Source organism: Canis aureus, chromosome 4, assembly GCF_053574225.1.
Source record: "Canis aureus isolate CA01 chromosome 4, VMU_Caureus_v.1.0, whole genome shotgun sequence".
Taxonomy (NCBI): domain Eukaryota; kingdom Metazoa; phylum Chordata; class Mammalia; order Carnivora; family Canidae; genus Canis; species Canis aureus.
The window spans coordinates 9,496,396-9,515,824 of NC_135614.1; the positions used below are offsets into that span (position 1 = coordinate 9,496,396).

The 19,429-nt window shown below is 39.8% G+C and overlaps 1 protein-coding gene and 1 non-coding gene across 3 annotated transcripts in view; both read left to right on the forward strand.

The window, feature by feature from the left end:
* The window catches only part of EGLN1 (egl-9 family hypoxia inducible factor 1), a 57,334-nt gene that overhangs the window by 26,498 nt on the left and 11,407 nt on the right, over nucleotides 1-19,429 (forward strand). The gene's annotated exons all lie outside the window — the stretch shown is intronic.
* On the forward strand, nucleotides 8,407-8,492 carry LOC144313187 (small nucleolar RNA SNORD35). The gene has a single exon (XR_013378910.1). It is a non-coding gene; the product is annotated as a small nucleolar RNA SNORD35 (small nucleolar RNA).

Below are 19,429 nucleotides of genomic sequence, written 5' to 3' on the forward strand. Positions count from 1 at the left end.
GGGAATTTGGCAGTATTAGAAGAAAAAGAAGAAAACTAGAAGACTGTTTTAGAAATCAAGGAAGAATAGAGGTACAAGAAGAAGATCAGTAGTATCAAACACAGCAGAGAGGTTTCATTAGGATTGGAACTGAAAGATATGTTTTGCTTTCATTGAAAAGGGGGAGGACTTTGCCCATGGCAGTTTCATTGGAGTCCTGAGGCACGTCCTTGGAAAGCAGTGAGTTAAGTCAGAATGGTAAAAGTAAGATGGCAGGCAGGGACTCTAAACCAGCCTTCTCAAACTTTAGTGCTGTCTTAGTCATTTGGAGATTTTGTGAAAGTAGTCTGAGTCATTGAGTCTGGAGTAAGTCTCCAGGTTCTGCATTTCCAGCCACCTCTTAAGCAGTGGGAATGCTGCGATTCTGAGGACTGCCTACACCCACAGTTCCCTAATTGTGCATTGAGGCTCCGCAGGGCACTGCAGCAGACTCACAGGGATGCTGTGGAATATTTTTAAATTTCAAAGGAAATACGGCAACATCTCTCAGATGGTACAGTTATTAAATCACTGTATTCCTTTCCTTGATGTCATACCTTTGGAAGCTAGGTTTCAGTGCTAATTCTGATTTAAAAAAGTAAGTACTGCCTAAAAATAACAGTGAAACAGGAAATGAGGCTGTTGTGTCCAACTTGATTCCAAGGTTGGAAAAGTTACACAGGGCCCCCAAGGTGCAAAATTGTTAGGACTTTTATACCAGCCAAGTGGTTTGGCCCATTCTGCTTAATAAAGAGAACTAATAGGTATTTCTTTTAGCTTAGAAGTTCCATGAAAAAATTGCTGAGATATTAATTACTCTGTGAACAAAGACAGTTTGAGAACCACTGACATAAAGTGTTCTTCATAGAAACTGTGGAGCCAAGCAGTTAAAAACATTGGATGGTGGCTAATAGAGGAGGAGCAAAGGAGGGATTATTTTAAAGTAGAAGAGACAGGTTTGTTCAATGCTGGGGGAAGGAGCAGCTGATAGAGAAGCGTATGTGAAGACATAGGGATAAAATTGTTGACTTGGAGTAAAAGGTCACTGAGGAGATGAAACAAGATAGAGTCTAGATCCTATTTTTCTAAATGTTGCTTCAAATAAGCAGTATTGTTTTGTGAGAAATGCAGAATTTTCAGGCCCCAGCTTCAGACCTTCTGAATCAGAATATGGATTTTTAATATGGTCCCCGGGTGATGTGTATGCGTGTTAACATTGCAGAAGCACTGTAGGAGGCAGGATTAGCCCTGTGTACACATCAGCTTTCTGATTAAGGGAAATGAGGTGGTGGGGCTTTTACATCAGGATGCATTGAGAAACATGGGAGTAAGAAGCTGAGAAGTTTCTACCTCATTGCCTTAATTACCTCAGATAAATGGGAAACCTCTCCACCTAGTGAATTAAAAAGTCAGGGCTGAGACAGCCTACAGTAGTGCTTGGTAGGTAGCTTGGGTGTAAAAGTTACAAAGATTGGATTCATTTACATTTGCTAGTTTGCAGAGTGAGGTTAGGGAAAAAATAAAGAGAGCTGGCAAGAAATCCATCCTGGATTTGGAAAGAGATGAAGCCACAAGGAAAAAGATGAGAAGGCAGGATAAGAGGATCGAAGGTCTCCTTGAAAAGCCAGTGAGAAGGTCGCACATCCTGGAGTTGGAGGGGTCCTGCCCTTGTTCTTATCCACCAGGAAGAGGAACATTCTTTGCTGTCAGGCTACAAAGATTTAGTGGGACTCAGTGATGGATTGGCTAACAGGCAAGAAGGGTCAGTCTAGAATGATTCCTAGGATCCTAGAATTAGAAATTAGAGACCACTTGGAACACATCTTATTAATTGGTGAAGAATTGATCCTTAATGAGGGGTTTTTTTTTTTTTTTGGAGGGGCAGAGGGAGTGATGGGGGTGTGTGTGGAGAAGATAAGTTAATATGAGATTTGGCAATGTTAAATTTAAGGATGAAGACTATGTAGGTGAAGATGGCTAAACCTCTGGAAATACAGACATTGGATTTACATCAGATATGAAGATCAATTTGAGATCAATAATATAGTAATAGCTTCTACTAATTGAGTGTTACTCCTTTTTAGGTGGAGGCCAACCAGTTTATAGGCATTGTCACATTTATCCTCTCATCAACCCAGGTTTTTTTTTTTTTAATTTATTTTTAAAGATTTATTCATTTATTTCAGAGAGAGCAGGGAGAGGGACAGAGGAAGAGGGAGAGAATTTTCAAGCATAGTCCTCACTGAGCGTAGAGCCCCACACCAGGCTTGATCCTAGGATCCTGAGGTCATGACCTGAGCTGAAACCAAGAGCCACTCAACCACCTGAGCCACCTTAGGCATCCCTATTTATTTATTTTTAAGTAATCTCTACATCCAACACGGGGCTTGGACCCACAACTTAGAAATCAAAGTCGTATGTTCGGGCAGCCCAGGTGGCTCAGCGGTTTAGCCCCGCCTTCAGCCCAGGGCGTGATTCTGGAGTTCCAGGATCAAGTCCCATGTCAGGCTCCCTGCATGGAGCCTACTTCTCCCTCTCCCTGTGTCTCTGCCTCTCTCTCTCTCCTCTCTGTGTTTCTCATGAATAAAGAAATAAAATCTTTAAAAAAAAAAAAAGGTCGTATGCTCTTTTTACTGAGCCAGCCAGGTGCCTCTCTTACGAACTCTTTGAGGCAGGTATCAAACCACTTCACAGATGAGGAGGTAGGCTTAAACAGATTGCCCATGGTTCAAGTGTTTAATGAGTGGTAGAATCAGGATTAGAAACCAGATGTTGCTGATTTCAAACCCATGCCCTTTATGTCAGCTTTACTGCATCCTTGGCCACCAGCTTCTGGGAGGTGACTGATACCAGATGTGTTAGATCTCAGATGCAAATGTCAAAAACAAAATGAAAAATCCCTTAAAGGGACTTGAGCAGACCAAAAAAGATATTTATTGGTCCCCATAACTATAAATCCTAGTGATCAACCTTCTGTCACAGTTGAAACCAAGGGCACAAATAATACCATCAAAACTTGCTTTCTCAGCTCTTCTTTCCTGTTCATTATTCTCTTGCAAGCTTTCTTCATGTGATAGCAAGTTGGCCCCAGTAGTTTTAGCTTTATATCCTAGGATGTACATAAGAAGAAAGCTCCAAATAAAATCCTGGAGTTGAGTCCCACTGGTTCCAATTGGTTTGGGTCATGTGCCCATTTCTGAACTGGTTTCTGATCAGGCTTGACATGCTCACACCAGAGGGTAGAGAGTGAAGCTCACCCAAATAGGATTGAGGACCACAAGTCCATTTTGCCCAAGGATGAGGGGGAATGGGTACCGGGAAGACAAAAGTAGATGTTAGCACATGGGCAGGGATGACATCCTCCTGTGTCAGCGTTTGAGAAGCATAACTGGCAGTGATGCTAATAGCGCACATTTATTGGGTGTTTACTGGATACCAGGTGCAATATGCATTCTATTTTTTTTTAAGATTTTATTTATTCATGAGAGACAGAGAGAGAGAGAGAGGCAGAGACCCAGGCAGAGGGAGAAGCAGGCTCCATACAGGGAACCTGATGCGGAACTCGATCCTGGGTCTCCAGGATAACATCCTGGGCTGAAGGCAAGCGCTAAACCGCTGAGCCACCCAGGGATCCCCTGCATTCTATTTTTAATCCTTATAATGTCCCTTTGGGGGTGTACATTGTTGTTATGCCCACATAGAGATAGTAAGTAGTAGAGCTGAGATTTGAATCCAGACTTGCCAATTCTAGACCTTACTATACTTGACCATTATACTATATGTCGGTTACCCTGTCCATACCACTGTAACATTTTCTTTGTAGTTTTCTCACTGTATTTTCACATCTTGTGCATTAAAATTAATGGATTTATGGTGAGTGAGAGCATAGTGAATCAGACAGATCTAGGCCATTTGTTCTATATAATATGCTTAATAAATAATTTATAATATGTCTTAAATAACATTTACCTTAAGTGTTATAGTGGAGATTGCTTTTTTAAAATTAAACTCTTATTTTTTTCTCTTAAAATGTTTTGTGTTTTATAGTTTCATGTCATAGTGTTTTTTTATATTTAGCCCCAGTACTCGTTTTTTTAAGACTTTATATATCCTTGAAAATATAAAATTGTAGTTGAATTTTTGTAGTTTAGTGTGTCTCGAGATTATGAAAATTTTTCTGTTATTTGTTTAGCCTTTGTAACAATAGTTTTAAAATCTTACCCAGTATTTCTATAAATGCTTTTAAAAATAAAGAAGCTGGGCAGCCCGGGTAGCTCAGCGGTTTAGCACTGCCTTCAGCCCAGGGCCTGATCCTGGAGATGCAGGATCGAGTCCCACATTGGGCTCCCTGCATGTAGCCTGCTTCTCCCTCTGCCTGTGTCTGGGCCTCTCTCTCTCTCTGTGTGTGACTATCATAAATAAAAAAAATAAAAAAATCTTAAGAAAAAAAGTAAAGAAGCTAGGATGCCTAGATGGCTCAGTCATTTAAGCATCCAACTCTTGATTTAGGCTCAGTTCATCATCTCAAGGGTGTGGGATTGATCCCTGCCTCGAGCTCCATGCTCAGCAGGAAGTCGGCTTGAGATTCTCTTCCTTTCCCCGTGCCCCTCCTGGCCACCCTACCCCCAACTCGCACTCTTTCTCAAAAAAAAAAAAAAAAAACAACAACTTTTTTTTAAGTTAATTTGTGCTACTGCAAGTCTTTTATTACCAAATAATTTATTCTGAGGCTACCCTTGTTATTTATTAGAATTGGGTATTAACAAAATTAAAAGATAATAAATATCTTAGTGTTTTAATATCTTAATCTTTAATGCTATTTTAAGCAATAAACATTGATATTTTATAGTGACTAATAAAGAGATTTTAGAATATAAAAGTTACTAAATACCATTTGACTTTGGTACCCATTATTTTTGGACTTTGTGATACCATTTATATATTTCTTTTAATCTAGTTTAAAATGTCTACTCTGTGTCATTACAGAAGAAGCAATGTAGATTTGGAAATTGATTCGGAAACCCAGATTTTTGTCTTTTGGGATTCCCCTGTCTAAAGGGTTTGGGCCAGACCTTTGTGGTCTCTTCCAGTTTTGAAATTCTAGAATTTTTATTTTAAATCTTTGCTATATCAGAAGTGTTGCCAGATGGAACCATGTAGTCTTTGAACCAGATTGGAAGATTGTATAGTCCAGGTTCCTTATCTTAGAAGTAAAGAAACCTGGGCTCAGATGATGTGATCCAAGATCAACCCCCCCACGTACTGGCACATGGAGCAGGAATGGAGGCTTTTCTACATATCCTGTTTCCTTACAACAGTTGCACCAAGTTGAAGACTGCTAACATTCATTAATTTAATTAAGGAAACATTTATCAAACATCTTATACATATGAGGCATTTTACTAGTAGGCATGTTGTTAGCTGCTGAGATGTGTAAGTGAAAAGCCTATATACATATGGAGGCTCTAAGCTGGGCTACAGAGTGTAGCACACCTGAGTTCTCAATCTCGCTGACAGCTTAGCTCTGCAGCCTCATATAAATTAACCATTCTAGGCCTGTTTCCTTGTCTGAAAAGTGAAGATCATAGAAGTAGGCATTTTATATAGTTGGTGAGGATTAAATGAGATAATTATACTTAGCATAGTGCCTGGAGCATAATAGGCTCTCTTAGAGATTATGATGAAGGTGTGTATTTATTTATTTATTTATTTATTTATTTATTTATTTATTTATTTATGAGAGAGAGACATAGAGAGGGAGAAGCAGGCTCCTCCCTGGGAGCCTGATGTGGGACTCGATCCCCAGACCCAGGATCATGCGCAGAGCCAAAGGCAGACAGACACTCAACCACTGAGCCACCCAGTCATTCTGATGAAGGTGTTTATGAAACAAAAAAAGAATTAAGATTTATAGAACACTTTCCTTTGTTGTCTTGTTTAACTCCTAGTCTTATGAGTAGATAGTGATAATCCTAATTTTTAGAATGAGGTCATAGCTCTGGAGGCTTGGGATTTATCCAGCACCCCATAGCTGTCCAACATTAACACTGCCTTTGCACCAGGCAGTGTTGTTAAACACTTTTTTATGTACTAGTTCACTTACCATGCAGGTATACAGTTGTTATTTTCACTTTACAGACAAAGTCAGGCACAGAAAAGTTAAATAATTTGTCCAGAGTGACCCCAGGCAGGAAGGGGCAAAATTGGAGTTTGAGTACAGGCACTCTGGCTTCAGGTCCCAGTCTTCTTAATCTCAGTGTGCTTCCTTTATTTTGTGTGTAAGGTAAAAGCCATTTTGCAAACTGGAAAGCACTACGTAAAATGTGGTGCTATTTTTATCTGACTCAGTCCCTGTATTCCGGAGATTACAGTCCACCGGGAATGTGTCTTCTCCAGGCTAAACCTATTCACATCCTGCCACTGTTCCTTACTGGACACTGCCCTCACGATTTTAGCCATTTAAAAAAAAATACTCTAATGTATCCCCAGAAATGAATAGGGCCTAAGTAGTATAGAATCTAGTAGAACTATTTAAGGTAGCCATAGCTTTTTAGCAACATAGTGGCTAGTTTAAATTTATGGTCAACCAGAACTCCTGGATTTTTTGTTTTGTTTTTAGGATATCTGTTCTGCCAAATCGTCTTATCCCTTTGTATAGTTTACTCCACATGATGAGCATAATACTTATCTCACAGGGATTCTGAGAATTAAATGAAAGAACTAATATAAAGTTCCTCATGCAGTGACTGACACATAGTAATACCTCAGCCATTGGTGGTGGTTTTCCTGTAAAGTGCACTTATCTAAACTTTCCCTATTCAGAAAAGTTATACTGAGAAATCCCTTTTTTTTTTTTTCATTCAAAATCATTGATAAAAATGTAGATTAATTGGTTAGAGACTAAAGACAATAGACTCTCCTCCCAGGTTGACACAGGCCTAGATGCAGATTCAAAGAGAAGCAAACTATTAGTTTACTCAACTCACATCTCACCATTTTATCAACCAAGTTGGTTCTTCATAATTAATTTATTAAAAATTCTCTCAAATTTTATGCAAAAGGGAAGCCTCACTTTTTTTTTAAAGATTTTATTTATTTATTCATGAGAGACACAGGGATGGCAGGGAGAGAGAGAGAGAAAGGCAGAGGCACAGGCAGAGGGAGAAGCAGGCTCCATGCAGGGAGCCTGACATGGGACTCAGTCCCGGGTCTCCAGGATCAGGCCCTGGGCCGAAGGCGGCGCTAAACCGCTGAGCCACCTGGGCTGCCCCGGAGCCTCACGTTTAATACTTCACCTTAAGACTTCTTGCAACATTCTCTTCAAATTCCTATCCTTAGAGCACGGGTCCTCAGTTTTTATCTTATGGTCCCTTTGGTTAGAGTCACTGGGCCCCACCCAGAACCAAAACAAAACTTCCTCTTGTATCAACAGCACATTTGGACATAATATTGGATCGTAGTCTATAGAACTTCAGGTACAGTAGACTGACATATAATGTTGATCAGAGGAGCAGGGTAGAAATCAGTCATCAGTAGGATTCAGTAAACATTGTGACATAAAGACTGAGCCTGGGCCAGCAGAAAACTATGGATCAAAGAAGCAGGTGGCTCTAAAAAGCAGGGTAGCATAGATGATTGTTCTGGTGGCATCAGAACAAGGCTGGGAACAAGGGTTTGAGAGAAATACTGGAGGTTGCTAGTTATTGTCAATATACCTGAAAATTACTAGATATAAAGGCTTAGAGAACTTCACTTCTTAATGGTTGTTATGGAAATCTCATATTCTATTTGAATTCTTTTCCTAAACCACTCACTAGGTACATTTGAATATTCTTTTTTTCAAGTAGCCACTACACACAACGTGGGGCTTGAACTCACAATCCTGAGATTAAGAGTAGAATGCTCTATGGACTAAGCCAGCCAGCCAGGCCACCCCTACTTGAACATCCTTTTTTTTTTTTTTTTAAGATTTTTGGTGTTTTTTAAAAATTAATTTGAGTAATCTCTATACCCCACATGCGGCTCGAACTTATGACCCCAAGATCAAGAGTCCTGTGTTTCTCTCACTGAGCCAGCCAAGCATTCTCCTACTTGAACATTCTTAAAAATAAGCTGTGCCTACACCCAGAATAAAGCTATATGGTACTGAATGAAAATCGGTCTTTTGGCATAATTTAATAACTATCCTTCTTTATGTACACGTGCATGCACACACACACATATACATAGTGTATATAATATATGTGTGTCATCCTGTGCAAACGGATGGTTGTTTCCTGTGCAAATGGATGGTTGTTGAACTTCTGATTTATTACTCATAACCTGGTAAATACCTCTGTCAACTTTTAGCATAAGATGATAAAACTCAACTTGTATTCGGTTTTAAAGTATAGATGATGTCTTCTCACAGTGGTCTTCAGGTGCTCACCCTGGGCACTGCTGAGAAAGCCACTTGGCACAGCTGATGCCAGAAGAAAAAATAATCAATAAATCGTATTAAAGTTGTTGAAGTTATTCTCCCCTTTCTCTCTACCCTTCATCATTAATTGATTTACTCAACAGAGATTTGAGCACTTGTATTTAGCACAGATTAATAAGATCTGCCTCATAGGAGTCCAAAATTGATGGAAGAAACCCAGAAGAGAAATATTACAAGGGTGTCTGGGTATGGTTATTTATAAGTAATCCAGCAACTTTTCTAAGAATGATGCAGAAAGCAAAGAACATTAAACTCCTTCAAAGTGATAAAAGCAGAGTAGAGGTTAGTGTTATTTGAAACGGGGCCATCATTATTTTCTGGGACCAGATCTGGTCCTTGCAGTGATTACACTCCTGTGCAAAAATATGGCTGGCAGAAGAAGCGCTTCAGCACTGCCAACAAGGCCCAGATAGATTTATTAGTAAAATGGAGACCTCGACTTTCCCACAGAACTCATGGAGTCGTTGCAGGAATGAGATGAATATGAGATGCATCATATGGAAGCTCTGTAAAATAAATTTGCAAAGGCTGCATGTGACTTGAATCTCTGTCATTCACACCACAAATGCTTTCTAGAAGAGTTTGCTTTTCTACCTACAAAGGGGGTTGTGCTATTGCTATTATTATTGAAAAAGTCGGCTCATTATTGGAGTTACTGATTTCTTAAGAGTCTGATTTGTATGTTTTTATGACCAGTCTTTTCAGCTAAGGAGTCCTGAGTCTATGCATTTAAGTCTTAAACCAAAAAGAGCATTTTAGCAATTATTGAATATCTGTCCAAGCAGTAAGCCTGGGGCTATCTTGACACTTTTAAGTACTTCATATGAGTTGCATTCATTTGGGGAAATTTTTTAAAAAACAGCTTTTTGTTATTGCATTAATTCTGCATCAAGAATATCAAATCAAGAACAAAACACAAGCATTCCTGTAGAGAATAACCCACAAAAGGAAATAGCTGTGGTTTACCAGCTCCAGTAAGAAAAGCAGACTCATTACTTCATAGCTGTGCTTCAGAAATGTGCCTCGCAAGTCACCTGCTCAAGTAAATGAAAACCTAGAGTTGATAATATCACTTCCCTGCTGAGAACTCTTCAGTGGCTCCCTGTTAACCTGTAAGATGAAGTGCAAGTTAACTATCAAGGAGCACACTAACCTTCCAGGGCGTGGCCTTGGATACATCCTGCCTCATCTGTCACACCACTGGCCTGGTGCTTTGGGCTCCCCCTTGCTTGCAATTTACATGCAGGACATGCACATGCACACACACCGTGCTGTCTGTTGTCTTTGTGACTTTTTTCTTTTCCTGGAACATTCTCCTCTCTCTATTTTGCCTGGCTAATTCACAGTCTTCTTTCAAGACCCATTTTTCAAGAAGCTTTCTCTGACCCCAACTGCCCCTGCAGTGTAATAATATTCAGTGCCTGACCTGGTCATTTATTTTTTTAAGATTTATTTGTTTGAGAGAGAGCAGAGAACACAAGCTGGATAGGGAAGGAGAGGGAGAAGCAGACTCTCTGCTGAGCAGGGACCCTGACACAGGGCTTGATCCCAGAACTCTGAGATCATGACCTGAGCCAAAGATTAGAAACTTAACCAACTGAGCCACACAGGTGCCCCTTTGACAGGCATCATTTTAGTTGTTGGTTGTGTTAAAATGATTAGTTTTCCTTTCTGTTCCACTGGAATATAAGTTCTTTTAGAGCAGGGATTGTCTTCCTGTAACTGTACCTTACGCATACCCTAACTAAACATGTTTAGAACTGAACCCCTGATCTCCCACATCCCCCCCCGTACTCAGACTGAAATTGGATTATTTTGCTATCATTATTCGAAGTTTGACCCTTTGGAGTGCTTGTTTAAAATTCCAAGATCCCAGGTCTCATTCTATACCTACTAAATCATTATTTTAAGTGGAGGCATTGGGCATCATACTTTCAGAAGTCCACCAAGTGATTCTTACTGAACACACATGGCTACACTGGCTTGTAAGACAAAGCTCCTTTGAAAGTCAGTAGGAGCCTTCCTGCCACATCTTCTGATGCTCTTCATTGTGCACTTCATCCTTCAACACTTCTCACATTTGCATTCCTCTTAGGGTGTTCCCTCTACTTGGACTCTCTCCCTACTCTGGACACCTGGTATTTTTATCCTTCAAAATTGTGCTCATATGTCACTTTGTCTGCAGAATCTTCTATACCCCATTCCATGAGAGCATTAATCATCTTTGCTATCTAGGTACCTTGTGTCGTGTTTATTACACTGTCCTGGTTGTTTTCGCATGACTTTTCCCTGTTGTGATGCAACTTGAGCCAGTTCAGTTGTGTGGGTATTAAATTCTTTTTGAGAGATACTGCTCATGTTTGCAAGCTACAGATAAGTGAACACCATAGATCTACTCCCCTAAAACATAACTTTTAAAAGGTACATTACTATGAAAGCAAAATTCAGACTGAACTCTGCCACACATACAAAAATTTATTAGCCAGCAAGTGCAAAAAATAGTCTTACAAACTGTTTTCTAAACTAAATAAAGTCCCTCCTCTCCATTCTTCTAGGAACTCTGACCGATACCTTTTATGAAAGTTTTATTCTAGGTAGAAGTGCTAATCTGGGTGTAGGATTCAGTTTAACCTACTTGGGATCAGACAACAAAATTCCCTTATATGGAACTAATCACAGAACCAGCAGGAACCCTGAGCCCTGGGTACAATTCCAAAGAATATACACCACAGAGTTCATTAGATTCATATGTATGTGCTCATGTAAGAGCAGTGGTCCCCTTTATGGTACTATAGCCAAACCATGTATCCTGAACTCCACTCTTTTCTACTGCTGTAGTCATTTCTGATATCTATTATCCTAATTACTATATCCTCTGGATTTGAGGAGAGATGAGAATTTGACTTATCCTACTGAAGTGAGGTGGGTTTTTAAAAAAGATTTTTAAAATTCATTTGAGAGAGAGAGAGCATGAGCAGGGGGAAGGGTCAGAGGGAGAAGGAGAAGCAGGCTCCCTGAGCAGGGAGCCCAACGTGGGGCTTAATCCCAGGACCCCGGGATCATGATCTGAGCAAATGCTTAATCATCTGAGCCACCCAGACGCCCCTGGAGTGAGATTTTTTTGTTAGCAACTTCAACATGAACCAGTGATTGGTATATCCAGTAGTGGTTTTGCAAATGTTAACTCCCTGCTCCAGGAGGAATATCAGGAACTTCTAATCCATGCCCTCCAGTCCATTAAATAAATATGCATTACACTCTATGCTGAAATGATGTAAATAACATTTTAAAATCACACCTCTCCTCTAGAGTCTGGTGTTGAAACAGGTGTTGAACTTTTCATCCCTGTAGTCCCATGCAGAATGCAGTACCTGCTCAGTAGGTCTAGGGAAATGCTGAAGCAGATGTTTGTAATGTTAAACAGCTGAGTATTTTGTTCTGTTTTTATTTTTTTCTTTTAATACTAAGTTGTGTACTCCGCCAGGGAGTTATATTAATGACATAACAGCTTTACCATAGCTGTCTGAGTATGTGTCTTACCAGTGACATCTTGCATGGGCTCAAATAAAATCATGCCACTCCCTGGGTGGGGATCAAGCTGAGTCTTGCCTGGGATCCAACCTCCTCACGGGAAAGAGGTTGCTCTGTCCTCCTCCTCAATTTTGTGGTTGGTGGGGGTGAGAGGGGCGGTTGTGGGTGAGTGGCATAAATACAGAGCCCTGCTTAGGAGCCCGGGGAAGAGTTGTGCATAGTTTGTGAGATTGGAGCCAAGGTTAGCAAATTATAGGTCTCTTTTCTGACAGCAGGGCTAGACAGCTCAAATAGAAACTGCTTCATCAGATGGCTTCCTAATTTATAAAGTATAACTTTACAATTCCTAAAAGGGAAACAGAGAGTTCATAAGGCATCATTATATGAATCTAGATCACACTGCCTATTGGGAGCATTGTCTTTAAAAGCAAGTTGATTTTTAAATGTATATGGAAGTTCTTTTTCTTGGACTAGAATGAGGGCCGAGTAAGGAAAGTAGTGTGTGTGTGTGGTGTTAAGCAGTCCATCATTCCTGAGCCACTTGGGGAGTAATTTGGAACAATGCTATTTATTATCTTTGCTTTTTTTTCTCTGCATTTTTCACATTCCTATGAATATAGTCAGAAAGTCTCTTGGACTTCTTAAAACTTCAGTTTATATTAATAATTAATATGGTTATACTCTGCCTTCCTGCACAAATAATAACTATTTTGTATTAAAATATTCTGTAGGAGCATAGTAAAAGTGTTGAAATTGTTGTCATGTCACATGACAGAAAGCTAGTAGCTTAAAAAGCTCTTAAAAAATCGACAGAGAAAGAATGAAGTGAATAAAGGATATGAGTAAGCAGTTAACAGGAATTAAATGGCCAATAAAAATATGAAAAATGTTTGCTTTCACAAGTTGAGATAAAATTAAAATATTAATATAAGTTTTTACCTATCAAATTGAGTTTTTAAAAGAATAAAATTCAGTAGCCAGAATTGGCAAATGAGTGGGAGGATATGTGTACTCCTACAGACTGGTGGGAGTTTAAACTAGTAGAACCATTCAGGAGAACATTGTGGCAATAAAAGAATTTTAAAGCCTTATAATTCACTTCTAGGAATTTAATTTTTAGAAAGGTATCAAGGACATTTACAGTAACAGGGCTCCAAAACTGTTTCGGGTTTTTTTTTTCTTTAAAGATTTTATTTATTTATTTATGAGAAACACAAAGAGAGAGAAGCAGAGACCCAGGCAGAGGGAGAAGCAGGCTCCAAGCAAGGAGCCCGATGCGGTGTGTCTGGGATCACACCCCGAGCCGAAGGCAGATGCCCAACCACTGAGCAACCCAGGCGTCCCTCCAGAACTGTTTTCAATCACAGTTTTGTTTATAATGGCAAGAAGCTTCTTAAAACATTTTACGGAAACAATATAAATGCCCTTATTATAAGTCCTGTTTTGTAGTATGTATTTATCATTTATAATTCATCTACAAATAATTAGTAAAAAATGAGTCCTAAATCATTTACAGTTAGCTTTTGCCTGGTTATTCAGTGGTTTTTTGCTATGATCAGGAAAGCAAAGTTAAATGAATTTTTATTCTGAATGAGTTTATTCCATGAGACTCTGTCCCCTGTTCTCTTCTTGACAATCTCTGGCAGCCATATGGCTTCAGCTTTCCCATATGAGGGTGGCTCATAAGTCTGCATCTCCAGCCATGACCTCTTTTTAGAGTTCCAGACTCTTATTTCCAATTGCCTTTTGAACATCTCCACTGGGAGGACCCACCAGCGTGGCACACTCAGTGTTCCAAAAAACACTGGCCTCTCCCAAGCCCATGCTCCCCACTTCCATTAATGGCCTAGCCTCGGCTGGACACAAACTCCTGTGAACCATCTTTGGTTCAGCCTCATCCTCCGTTCTGTCTGTGAAGCACTTACCGAGTCCTCTCCTTTTCCTCATGGTCATGACCTCTCCCTGTTCCCCTCAGCCCCTGCTCCCTGTTCCCCACCCTTCCCAAAGCACCTCCGCTACATCAGACTGCTTCCTTTCTTTGTCTACAGTGGTTGCCTTCTGACTGGTCTTTTTCTGTCCCCGTTCCCAGATCATCTTACATTCTACTTGTTGTGTGTCTGATGCACAGTGCTGATCGTGTTGCTCCCTCGCCCCAAAATGCTGGCTTTTGTTTAATGGTAGAGTAAGAAGGCACTCAGGTTTGTCCACACAGTCTGACCCCTCTCACCTTTTCAGTTTTCTTCCTCCTTGTCAACTCTGTGCTTTAGCAATTTTGAATATTCCTCGTCACCAAATGTGTTCTGTATTTTCTTGCGTTTAAAAATTCCCTTAGGGATCCCTGGGTGGCGCAGCGGTTTGGCGCCTGCCTTTGGCCCAGGGCGTGATCCTGGAGAACCGGGATCGAATCCCACATTGGGCTCCTGGTGCATGGAGCCTGCTTCTCCCTCTGCCTGTGTCTCTGCCTCTCTCTCTCTCTCTCTCTGTCTCTCTCTGTAACTATCAAAAATAAATAAATTTAAAAAAATAAAAATAAAAAAAATAATAAAAATTCCCTTACATGGGCAGCCCCCGTGGCGCAGCGGTTTAGCGCCGCCTGCAGCCTGGGGTGTGATCCTGGAGACCCAGGATCCAGTTCCACGTCTGGCTCCCTGCATGGAGCCTGCTTCTCCCTCTGCCTGTGTCTCTGCCTCTCTGTCTCTCTCTCCGTCTCTCATGAATAAATAAATAAAATCTTTAAAAAAAATAAATAAAACTTCCCTTACATGATTTGTTCTGTTTGAAATACTCTCTCCAACTTATATTTCTTTTTAGCTTAGTTCCGATATAGCTGCTTCCATAAACTCTGCCATGATCTATCATGATACTTTCTCAGGACCTTCTTTTCTTCTCTTTCTACTTGGAATTAATGCATCTCACTCAGTGCTGATCTTCCGGAGGGTCTTTATCTCCCTGTGTGGACTAGAGGCTTGAACCAAGAGGAGCTGTTCTTGTTCCTATTGCTGAAGCCTGGTTTTCAGTGAGAGTTTCATTTTTTGCCATAATGTGGATTAGAAAAAAAGTACCTCCCAAAACATACAGTCTGAGTGTATTTACAACATTAAAGATTAGCAAATAAGTCAAGAGATTTAAATTTTTTAATGCATGTAGATTGCCCTCCTCCATTACCCACCCCATGCTAATTAATGCAATGAACAAAACTCATGACTTTTTATAAAGTTTTTAATTATATATATTTTTTGAAATGAGATTTACCTAAACAGGCATAATTGAATACTACAGTTTAAAATTAGGTTATTCTTACAGTAAATACCAACATGTTCTTAGTTCAGCTCTTTTGATGACCTATTTTTCCCCATATTTGAGTCAGATATATGGTGGTGGGTGGGTGTGCTTTTAGGATGGTCAAAGGTGTACCATAGAGTTGGAAAACGCCATATGTACTACATCTGTATGTTCAAGAATTGGGCATTATGTATGCATCCATGGCATTAGAGCAGCTGGGGGAGTCATATAGGAGCCTGTGTTCCCAATTTCATCTGAACTCCGTCATCTGAATACAAACCTTGCTGGAACCAGACATTGAACAAGAGTCCAGACAGAGCACTTTTTCTCTTCAGACTACTTCAGTTTGTATCCAACGTCTGCCACTTAGAGTCTCTGTGACCTTTGCAAGATTTTTATGCTCGTCGTAGTTCAGTTTTCTAAACTCTAAAATGGAGAGATTAATTGTACCTACCTGCTGAATTTGTTGTGAAGTCTAAATGAAATAATCTGTGCATGGCTTGCAGTAAATTCTTACTAAATGTTCACAGTCACCATCAAAAAGGGCCAATGCTATGTATTCTTAGGTTGTACTTTTTTTTTTTTTTTTTGAGTAGGCTCCATGCCCAGCGTGGAGTACAATGTGAGAGCTCAAACTCAGGACTGTGAGATCAAGACCTGAGCCTGAGATTAAGAGTCGGACCCTTAACTGAGCCACCCAGGCGCCCCTAGGCAGTACATTTTAATAGGATAAATTTTCAGATAGTAAACCATTTCCCCTCATTCAAGGAAAATAGTACTTTGATAGCCCATAAAATTTTAGTTCTCTTAGCTTTGAATCAATGTTTTAAAATAATTCTGTTCAAAAGGAAAAATTTTTTTTTAAAGTTTCCTGGTTCAACTTCATACTGAATACATGTCTTCCAATGCCAGAAATGTCTTCAGATTCCAAAGAGGTATCACAAACCTCTTCCTTCCTTTTATTCTCAGAGTGAAAAACAAATTTATGGTGTTTCTTATCTTAAGAACATCCTCAATCATGTATATTTTCATATCAAAAAGGAAAAAATACTATTTTATTGTTTTGCTTATGTTTAAATATGCTTTTCCCAGTGGGAAATTGAAATATTTAAAGCTGGCATCTCAAAGAGATGGCAGATTAGGAACATACCTCAGAATTATGAAGGAGCAATTGCATTGTTTCTTTTCCAGGCAAATGCCTAGATTCTGGGCTGTCCTCTACCCCAAACCTTATAGGAATACAGAATCATGTCTGGGCCTGCTTCTCTTGGGAAAGGACAGGACAGCCAGGGAGTATCACTTCAATCTCTAATATATCTCATTTTAATTTTGCTTGATAGACTTTTATCATGCATTTCCTTATCCTTAGAACTGGTACATCTAACATAAATCTGTTGCAACAGTTTTGTCTTTTATAGATGTAATTTAGTCCATTTGGGCTTCTATTAAAACACACAAAAAAAAACAGATTGGGTAGTTTATAAACCACAGAAATTTATTTGTTCACAGTCCTGGAGGCTGAAAAGTCCAAGATCAAGGCAACCATGCCAGTCCCCTTCTAGTGAGGGGCTTCTTTCTGATTCATGGCTAATGACTTCCCACTGTGTCTTCACATGGTTAGAAGAGACTGGGATCCCTCCAGGCCTCTCTTCTAAGACACTAATCCTATTCCTGAAGGCTTCACCCTCATTACCTAAGCACCTCCCAAAGGCCCTTCCTGTTGCCATCATCTTTATGGATTAGAATCTCAACATATGAATCTGGGGGCCCCACATTCAGACCAAAGCAGTGTACTTTATAATATCTTCCATGTAAATCCTAGAATAAAGAAATGAACTTCTTAAAAGCTACTGTACTGTCACTTAAATGTTCGCTGTATTTGTAAACTTCAGACACTTGGTTTTTCTTAACTTCACTTTTTCAAATCACATCTGTCCTTCCAAGATAAGCTTAGGTCTTATATGTAGCTCAAAGCCTCGTCCCCTTATTTTATTTTATCCTACATGAATACTTCCTTTTCTCAGAATCCTTTTTGTTTATCATTTATGCTACTCAGTTCATTATTTGTTTTGTGTGTGCTTGCTTTTTTCTTTCCACTTAAGTCCTTTCAGATAGCTACTATAGCAGCCTTTGTTGTACTGTGATATGGTAGGAATGCCATGAATACTTTTTTTCCATTCTCTTTTTTTAAGTTTTTATTTAAATTCCTGTTAATGCATAAATAATTTTTAAAGCTGCCAGTGACATCTAGACTAATAAGGTGCTCAAGCAGCACTTCATGAGTAAAGCATGAGTGGTTAGTAGTTGCTTTACCAAGAAATTATTAGAAGATAAAGTGAATTTAATAAACGTATGAATAATAGTATGCTAGTTGCATACTAAAAGCAAACAAAACAGGAACAGCAACATCAGAGTCTTCTTTACACAAATGTATATAAAATGCATCAGGAAAACATAATTACCAATTAAGAAATAGAGCAAGAATATTATTTCAAAACTGGAAAAGCTGTGTTACATTTAAGGAACTCTAAATTTTGATGATGCAGATCATAGCTAAATATGAATACTGGTTGTAAACTTAGTAGCTGCCAGATTTCATGAGACTACACTTTTCTTTAAAGTTTTTATTTTAATTTATTAGTTAACATACAGGGTTACCTTAGTTTCAGATATAGTGATATTCAGCACTTCCATACATCACCCTGTGCTCCTCATAACAAGTGCCCTCCTTAAAACCCATACCCAGAGAAATCCCTTTTTATGTTTTCTATAGTTCAAATGGAGAGGACCCTCAGTACAAACATCAGTTCCTAAATGCAGTGTCATTGTGTCATTAGGCCATTTAGTTATTTGAATAAACTCGTGACCCTTCCAAGCCTTTGCAGGTTTCCTACAGGGTTTTTCTTTCCCCAGAACCTCTAGGATGTGGCCCCTGGGTCTCAGATTTTCTGTTACAGTCTGCTTTTTTCTGGGTGTGCTTAGGCTCTGTCCTTCTCCTATAGCCTCTAATTGTTCGGGTGGAGGGGCTTATCTGCCTGTGTTCTGGGACTCTTAACTCCATCTTGCTTTCTTCTCAGTTATGTACCAGCCTGCAGAGAAGTGCTGCCACTAGTTGACGGTTGGGGCAGAATCTACTTGTTTTGTTTGGTCTCTTCTCAATTCACCACAGCCCTCCACCAGTCTCCAACTCCGAGTACCTCCTCATAACCCAGTGCGCCAAGGAAGGTGGCTCAGAAGAGACTGGCACAGATCCCATATTGAGACATAATCTTCATGTCTGTGACTCTGTTCTGTTCTGCGGTGTCTGCTCATCACGACCATTGCCGAGAAACTCTTTTTCTTCCACAATGCATGTTATTAAAACTATTCCTTCATGTTGTATTCCCGTTTTTGGAAAATGTTAACCCCATTTACTCCATTACATAGGGAGAAAAAGCCATCCTTTACTATTCTTATTCTTACTCTCCACTTCCAGTCCATTAGCAAATCACTTGGTTTTCTGCCTTCAGAATTACCCTACTTTGCCACCCTGGGCGGCCTCCTTTTGTTTCTCTCCTAGAAACTGCAGTAGCCAGTTAGCCACCTTCTTTCTGTTCAGTCTCACATAGCAGCTAATTGCGTAGATTCTGAAACCACATTGCCTGCATTTATACCTGGCCCTACTGTCACAGACATTGAGAACATTAATTAGCCTTTCTGAGCCTCAGTTTCCCTTTTTTTAAAGATTTAATTTAGTTATTTGAGAGAGAACATGAGCAGTAGGGGCGGGGCAGAGGGAGAAGCAGACTCCCCACTGAACAGGGAGCCCAATACGGGGCTTGATCCCAGGACCCTGAGATCATGACCTGAACTAAAGGCAGATGCTTAACCCACTGAGCCACCCACACGCCCCCGGGGCCTTGTTTCCTTAATAGTTAAATGAAGATGAGAATGATGATACTATTTTCCTCATACAGTTGTGTCAGATGAGTTAGTATACATAAATTACTTAGAAGAGTATGTGGCAAATATACAACATCCAATAAATCCTAGGTAGTGGGTGGTACTGAGGTTACATACTTGTTAGTTTTTATTCATACAGAATTGAAACTGACCTTAAAGCATTGATCAGATATATCT